The sequence below is a fragment of the Hemicordylus capensis genome, chromosome 2, assembly GCF_027244095.1.
Source record: "Hemicordylus capensis ecotype Gifberg chromosome 2, rHemCap1.1.pri, whole genome shotgun sequence".
Taxonomy (NCBI): domain Eukaryota; kingdom Metazoa; phylum Chordata; class Lepidosauria; order Squamata; family Cordylidae; genus Hemicordylus; species Hemicordylus capensis.
The window spans coordinates 153,731,081-153,739,749 of NC_069658.1; the positions used below are offsets into that span (position 1 = coordinate 153,731,081).

Genomic DNA, 8,669 nt, shown 5'->3' on the forward strand with positions numbered 1-8,669 from the left:
TCCCAGTGATTCTTAGTTAGAATGTTAGTGACTAGGGCAATACAGACCCCGGCTTGATCTGATGACTGCCTCTATTTAATTGGAAGTTCTCAGTGAACTATTAATGCAATATACATTATCTCTTAGTGCTAGACACTCTTACAGGTGTCTTTGTAGCGCAAGCATATCTTTAAAAACCACAGTTCTGTAGACTGTGGTATCTCAAACTTTCTTTGATTCTACTTCACATCTACAAAGCCTAGACCTGTCCCCTAACTAGGATCTCTCTCCCCTTTCCATCTCTGACACAGTTTTGCGCCTAGTCCTTGTCACTGTTTCTTTGCTTCCGTTTTTAACAAATCTCTCCCCCCTCCCTTCCCCCCCTCTTCTTCCTACATCTCTAACTCTAATATGAATTAGCCTGGATTAGGAATTAACTTGAATAAGGACAATTATACTGCCTCTGCTTCCTCAACCTGGCCCATAGCTAACTAGGTTCTCCCCACCCCCACCCTGTATTCTTGTCACTTTTTAACCATCTAGATTTCCTTGGCCTCAGACACAGTTTTTCCCTTCTCCTTTGACACAGTTTCACAACTAGTCCTTGTCACTGCTCTTAATCTTTCATTCTTGCTTGCTTGCTTGCTTGCTTGCTTGCTTTCTCTGTCCTCAATAGGACTTAGTCTTGGTCAGTAATTTTGATGCATTTAATTAGTGTGTGTTAGTTGATTTCTAAAGAACCAGAACTCTCATTTCCTAGTGAATACACAAAATACAAACTCCCACCCCCCCACCAAGCGTCAGATAAATAGAAATTGCATCTGTCAGCCTACCTGTGCATGCACACACACACACACACACACACACACACACACACACACACACACACATCAAAAGCCTCTAGTGGTCATTGATCTGATGAACACTTAACGGTTAGACCACACCATTTGAAGGGCCCAGTCCTACCAGTTTTTTGGAGAACTGGTTATTAAAAAAAAAAAAAGCCTTGTTTCTTAGACAGCAAGGCATTGTCACTGCATAACGAAAGAGATCATGATTTTAATGTTTTTAAGAAGCTGTACTTATCAGAATGTATGAAATTGTCCTACTTATACATCACACACAAAAAGCATTTTTAGTTATTTATTTATTCAATTTCTATACCACCCTTCCAAAAATGGCACAGGGAGGTTTACACAGAGAAATAATAAATAAATGAGATGGATCCCTGTCCCCAAAGGGATCACAATCTAAAAAGAAACATAAGATACACACCAGCAACAGTCACTGGAGGTACAGTGCTGAGGATGGATAGGGCTGATGTTTCAGGGGCCTCTCAGGATAAAACTCCAGGCTAGCCTCATCACAGAGACAAAGAAAAGATGATCCAGCATTAATTGCAGGGCAACTTTTCTTTTTAAAGGGGAAAAATTTCAACTTCAGAATCCATAGTACAAAGTTAATGTGTATGAGTTCTTAAAATCTAGAATATACCCTATTTAGTTAATCTGAAGAGCATTTTATTTTCTCTCTACAAAAATAACAACCCTGCTCTGGGGCTAACCCGGGGGGTACACAATTCAAATGTTTTGATGGGCTGGAACTAACCACAATGGTGTTCAGTGGTCAAGGTCAATTTTCAGCACATTATTGAATTAAAATTAATTATTAAAAATATTAATGCAAGCAATTATTAGATAGTTGTGGATCTTTCCCCCCTTTGGCAAGGGACCCACAATTTTAACTAAGAATCATGGCCAGAAAATAGAGCCTGTCCTTGCTCAGTCACTGGGGCATCTAGTGAGATCTCCCTTAAAAAATGCCAGCCCCAAACAAATGCAAAATCCTCTCCTCTCTCTAAATTGCTGTCGATTTCATGTTGCAGTCCTAGTCATGCTTACTTAGGAGTAAACTAAGTAAATATTTCCAAGTAAACATGCACAGGATGGTGCTGTAAGGCAGTTTCAGAGAGGGCAGAGGATGAAAAGATGAAGAAGAGGGAACTAACCCAAAGAGTGGCCTTGGGGTGCTGTTGCTGCAAGTTGTGACAATCAGTGGACCCACAAAAAAGTCCCTGAGGGCCTGATCTGGTCCCCGGGCCTTATGTTGTGCAGGCCTGGCCTAACCCTTGCTCTGTGCATGTCTGAACATACACAGACCTGTTCGGGGTGTGTGGGGGGCTGATGTCCAAACATGGGTGTTCTGCATCTGATATCCAAACATGGGTGTTCTGCATCTGCTCTGGGCATGTCTGAACATGCCTGGACATGGGGGTCTGCCTGGGCATGTTCTGTGGACGCTCTCCACAGGGTCTCACTATACCCTTAGGAGGCTGTGGCTTCAACCTGCCCTTAGTTAGAAGCTTTCGGCTCCTTCCTGCTGTGATGTCATCATGCCCTTCGAAGGGCAGGTCTTCAACTTGCCCTTACTAGGCTCTGGCTTTACCTTGCCCATAGTTCCTTGCCCTTACTAGGCTATGGCTTCACTTTGCCCTTACTTGGGCTCCGCCCAGGTACTATAGGGCTCTTCATTGATATTCAGGCCCAAGAATTTCTGCATTGCTATGCGAGAGCGTTTCAGAGTTTGCACAAGTGCTGAATTCTAAAGGGAGAAAAGAAAAGACTATTAGTTTAATGTCCTTTTTCACACACACACAAAACCTCAAAACCTAGCCTGTAAAATATATTTACCTGTGGCTCAGCTGCCATGGTTGCCAGGATCTCTTGCCATATTTCCCTTGTTTCAGCTTGTTCTTCAGCATAGGTTTTCACAGGAGGTCCTTCATCATCTGAACTGGTGCTAATATAGCGTTTTCTTGGCTTAGGTGTAGAATCTGGCTGATTTGTTGCCAAATTAGGGCTCTGAGGAGATCCCATCATCAAACCCACAAGCAAACAGTAGAATTGTTACCTTTATGCAAAGGGGGCTATGCTACAAGCCTTGTAGGATACTCCATGCAGCAGCAACACTATAAGCCTTGAACGGCTGGCTGGGAACTCCTTCCTATTGGTCCTCACATGTCAGGTGGGTAGGGCTCATGGTACAGGAGGCTCTGGGCATGCCTGGGCATGTTCTCTGGAGGGTTTACAACTCCTCCCTACTGTGGTGATGTCATGCCCATCAGTGGGAGGGGATTGATGACATCTTGCCCTTAAATGGGCGGGGCTTGATGACGTCTTGCCCTTACTAGGCTCTGACTTCACTCTGCCCATATTTCTTGCCCTTACTTAGTCTGTGGCTTCACTTGCCCTTACTTAGGCTCCTCCCAGGTATGTATATAATACTACTTTTGTGTTGGGCTAACCAAGTGCAGCCTATGTCATTCTCAGCACAACTGAGGACATCTGAAGACAGTAGCAGAACCTCTTGAGCTGCCTGTATGTGCTCCAGCTTCAAACTGCCTTGATTTAAGACAAATATCTTCCAGCTTTGACGCATTCCAGGGGCTACTGGCCTCAGGCCTCCCTTCAGACAATCTCTGCAGGTTGGCATAGATTGAATTCTTCAAGCCAGAATTCTCTTGCAAGGTAAACACTACGGATGCAAATGCTTCATACCAGGGGCGTAACAAGGCTGGAGTGGGCCCAGAGACAAAATTTAAAAATGGGCCCCTCGCTGATGCACACAATATATAGTCATGTGACTTGCCTCATGTGACTTGCCTCTGGGGGCCCCCTCGAGGCGTGGGGGCCCCCAGGCTGCCGCCTCCCCTTGCCTAATGCAACGCAATTCGGGTCAAGTCTGTAGGTGACTTTCTTGGGCAAACAATGAGTTAAAGGAGAAGGCGACTCGAATATTCTAGTCTCTTCATTTTGGCTGAATGCCTTAGATCTATGGCCATCATTAGGCAGACTCTGTTGCAACAACTCCCTTGAAATAACATCCATTTTAGATTCTAAGCGTGAGGCCATCAGAATTATATAATGCTATGTGGCTGCAGTAAGAGAGCAAAATCGTGAAAGAAGAAAGTTCTGGTCAGGTAATTTTCCCTTAGTTTGTATTTCAGGGAAAGTTTCCCCAAGGGAATTTATTACCTCTTCCTGGTGATCCTCCTGCAAATCCTCCTGGTCAGCCAATAAATCCAAACGATTATAAAGAGGTATGGTTGGTTTGTCCTTTGAAGGAATTAGAAAGGCATCCAACTTCTGTTGTTTAGAGGAGCGTTCCATAGGCTGGTCTGGGGGAGAGGAAGGGGAAAGAGCCGCTCACGTTCTTTTCTTCTTGGTCATTATAACTTGTAATCAGCAAAGCTTTAACAGGAAGACAGTCAAAATACAGTCTATCTTCCAGGCCGGAGATAAAATACCAATCAAAAGCCCAGAAGATTAAAAAAAGATTCAAAATAGGTGGAGGCTGACGGAGCTTAATAGAAACACAACTGCTCCGGTAGAAAGCACCACCGGAAGTCCCTTGCCTAATGGTAGTTACGCCCCTGCTTCATACCAATGACTGCCCCTTCTTACAGCACCTGCGGGTCTGTCCGTAGGTTGGCTATAGGCACCAGAACTTCACTTCTTTTCCTCTTGAGCATCACGGATCCCACAAGGCATGCTAGCCAGTTGGCAAGCTTCAGTTCAAACAGACCATCCTGATCTTTCCAGTTTCTGCCCCGCAGTCAGCCTCAAATAACCATCTCACTTCTGGAAAGTGCAACAACATTACTCTTCACTTCAACTTCGTAAACTGATTGTAACGTTCCGCGTTCCACAGACCAGAAGCTTTGCTCCATTAGCTACTGGAACTATCAGTCCACAGGGTCAGGCGCGTAACAACGATCGGGCAAGGGTAGACAGTTGTCTGGGGGCCCCACTGCCTGGAGGGGCCCCCCAGAGGCACCTCACGTGACTCCCCATTGCCCCCTGCCCAGCCCCAAGGCCCCTCAGCCACTTGCCCTCTTCGCCGTCTCTCCAGCTTCTTCTCCTGGCCGGCCATCCAGGCAGCAGACAAGCGGCCAAGAGCTCCTTTTCTCCCGCCTCTCAGCTGATCGGCGGCTGGGCGGGGCTTCCAGGGAGGCCTCGTGTAGGCCTCTGTGAAGACTGAACTCCAGTAGGGCCCAAGCCAGCCAGGAAGGAGGAGGCAGCCAGAGTGGCCACCCCTGCTCTCTGCAGCAGAAGACCCCTTGCTGCCCTGCCCAGCCCAGCATTGGCCAGGTAGAGTGTGAACTCCTTTTTGTGGTTACCTTCCCCCCGCCCCTGATATATAGGCATCTGCTTGCCATAGGGCTTTGATAGGGGGTGGAGGGACTGAGAAGTCTCTGAATATTTATTTTTATACAGCTTGGAAAATTTGCTGGCTTAAAAAAAAAAACTATCTCAAAAGTCCTATAAGTGGCTTGTTTCATGGCAGAAAATTACAAAAACTTCTGGAAGAAACAGTATTATATTTATTTTATTCATTCATTCATTCATTCATGTATAAATGCACTTATGTTCAAGTTGTTTTGCAACACAGAAGGTCTGAGTGAGAACTGTGAAGCATGTCTTGTGCTTTTATTTTATTTTATTTTATTTTTCTTGTGTGTGAACTGCTCCCCAATAACTTGCAGGGACTTCAGGGTCAATCTGGCCAACATGGGGATGCAGCACCTCCATTCCAGAGGAGATGTGTGTTAAAGGGCTTGAAAAGCCTCCTGTGAAAAACCTCCTGGAATCGAACTTGACTGAATTTGTTCAGAATTCTGAGAAAACAAACATAGGCTCACCCTGCATGGTTGAAAGTCTCCTTTGCAAATCTGCAGCGAGGGGGCCATTTTAATCATTCATCTTTCTAGTGTGTTCTAGGCATTAAAAGTAAAACAAATGTATAGTACTCAATGTATATCACTATATATTGTGACGTGTGCGTGTGTGTATTCAGTGAAATGTATTTCCAGGCAGCATACTTATTTTGGAAAATCAGACTCAAATCCTTGGGGGCCTGGGGTGTGCGGAGGCCCTGGACTTTGAGTGGGGGGGCCCCATTTTAAAATCTCGTCTCTGGGCCCACTGCAACCTTGCTACGCCCCTGCACAGGGTATGAAATGCCTCTCCTGTTCTTTGTTAACTTGCTCCCAAAACTGGCTATGAACAATTGATACCTGTGCACCTGAGTCCAGCAGAAACTGGGACTGTACAACTTGCAGATTTCCTTCCAAAGAGTATCCCAGGCCTTCCTCCTCAGCAATTAACATTTCATTGTTTGAGCCACCATCTGTGTGGCTGCTCCGTCCCAATCTGCATATCCACTAGGTCCCAGAGAAGTTCTTAATGCTTTCATCACTTGCATATAATATGTCGTATGTCTCTGCTGAGCCCACAATACTCTCTCCTGGCCTTTCCCATAAGTAACAGACTCAGGTGCTTTAAGTTAAGGCAGGGACTCTCAAACTTAGGTCTCCAGGGCATTTTCCGGATGAGATTTGCAATGCTTAAAGTGTTGCAAAGTGTAATGGAATGAGGCAGCAGTTTGAAACCACAAGCGCAGCGATTCTCAGGCAGTATGATATGCAATGTGACAAGGTTTTGCCCGTCCATACTGCCCATCACTGCAGCAGTTTTTCCAGGCAGGGAGCTTCCATATCCCACCTCTGGAACACATCCACTGGCCCCTCATCCTCCCCAATTTTGGGCCAAAGGGGTTGCAGAGGGAGAGGGGGATTGCTGACATGATTGAACTTAAAGAATAAATAAATCTCGGTGCACTTGTGCAAATCCGCCAGTAGGGGGACGCACCGGTCCAAAACAATTCCTTTTGTCATAGCAGGCTTGTGCAAGGCAAGCAGGGGTTTAAAAAAAAATTTAATCCAATGGTGATGGAGAAGGGAAGATGCGGAGGGGAGGGGAGGGGAGGACGAGCAATCTGAAGACGCGGGGCGGGGGAGTAGGCTGCGCAGGAGAAGGTCTGCTCTCTGTGCCTCACCCCACCCCCACACAAGCAAGAGCAGTGGCTCTTCTCAGACTAGCAGTCCTGGGCTTTCCCTAACCTGGGCTGTCTCCACCGCCACCACTTCCACTCCCCATCAGTGCAGGGCTGGCAGAGGGGCTCCAGAAAAGCAGCGGATTCGCAAGAGGGAGGAGGGGCCGCGAAAGGGAGGGCAGGTAGACCCCCCACCCACACACCCAAAGAGCCCTATGAAAGGAGAGCAAAATCAGTCTGGTAAAATTATTTCATGGATGGATCGGAGAGGGGCTGTAAAATCAACCAATTCTCACACAGCTAGATTTAGTTCGATGGGCTTCCTCTTCAGAAAAGTGCCACTCTTTTGGCAGGGAAGGAGGTGGAAGGGAGCCTCTTGCCCACCACCCCCATCAAAAGCAGTGTGTGCCCCCTCCCTTCCCCCACCATAAAATAAAATAAAATAAAATAAAATAAAAATAACTGTCCACACTGCAAAATGCTGCAAGCATAAATAACATGACAAGCCTCCCTACAATGGAAAAATACAGCTACTTTCCTGCAAAACATTTGCCACGTTATAGGGCAATTACGAAACAATTAAATCTGGAACAGGGCATGGGAAATATGAACAGTATCCTGCTGACAACATAACGACACTGATGTCGTGACACGGGCAAAATGGAGGGGCACTTTGTGAACACGTAGCGAAACTGTTACCGCGCATAATCTGGAAAATGCCCAGATGTTGGTGGACTACAATCCCATCATCCTCAGTCACAATGACCAGCATGATGGGTGCTGTAGTCCAACCACACGTGGAGACCCAGGTTTGAGAGCCCCTGACTTCAGGCTTTCATCCCAACCATTTAACTCACCTGCTGTTCCATGCTCCTCTGACCAAACACCCTTCTTTTTCTCCACTGCATGGCATAGTGTTAAATAGTTGATTAAATGTATACCTCTTCATTCATTTTGTACTCTGTATAACAACCATTAATTTATACTGTCCTTCCTAATGGTGCAGCGGGGAAATGCTTGACTAACAAGCAGAAGGTTGCTGGTTCAAATCCCTGCTGGTACTCTATTGGGCAGCAGTGATATAGGAAGCTGCCGAAAGGCATCATCTCACACTGCGCGGGAGATGACAATGGTAAACCCCTCCTGTATTCTACCAAAAGAAAACCACAGGGCTCTGTGGGTGCCAGGAGTCCAAATTGACTTGACAGCACCCTTTACGTCTACCTTCTAGACCAGTGCAGGGGCATAACGATAATATGGCAAGGGGAGACAGTTGTCTGGGGGCTTACTGCCTTGGGGGGCCCCCCAGAGGCAAGTCAAATGACTGACTCCCCCAGCCACACACCTGCCGAGGCTTCCTTCAGTTGTATTCATCCTCCGAAATTGATGAGGGTGCTAAGACCTGGAGCTACCAGAACAGCATGTCTTTCTCTAGTAATATCCTATGTGCCACATTAGAACATCATCCTAAGTTATTTTTTAAAAGGTTTTGTAAATTGTGGATGATGCAAGTCATTTAATGGTACTAGAGAAAGACAGGCTGTTCTGGTGACTTTTCTGGGAAAGAAATATGTAAGATGGGAATATATTAAATTGCATGATGAAATGATTCTGCTAATGCATAAAGATTGATTGATTGATTGATTGATTGAGTGCCGTCAAGTCGGTATCGACTCTTAGCGACCACATAGATAATCTCCAGGATGATCTGTCTTCAACTTGACCTTTAAGGTCTCTCAGTGGTGCATTCATTGTTGTCATAATCTAGTCCATCCACCTTGCTGCTGGTCATCCTC

General features: G+C 46.0%; 1 long non-coding RNA gene across 1 annotated transcript; it reads right to left on the minus strand.

The window, feature by feature from the left end:
- Positions 1–1,109: 1,109 nt before the first annotated feature.
- On the minus strand, positions 1,110–2,916 carry LOC128344330 (uncharacterized). Its single transcript, XR_008315796.1, has 2 exons — positions 2,670–2,916; positions 1,110–2,580 (listed from the first exon to the last, which is right to left on the minus strand). It is a non-coding gene; the product is annotated as an uncharacterized LOC128344330 (long non-coding RNA).
- Positions 2,917–8,669: the final 5,753 nt, after the last annotated feature.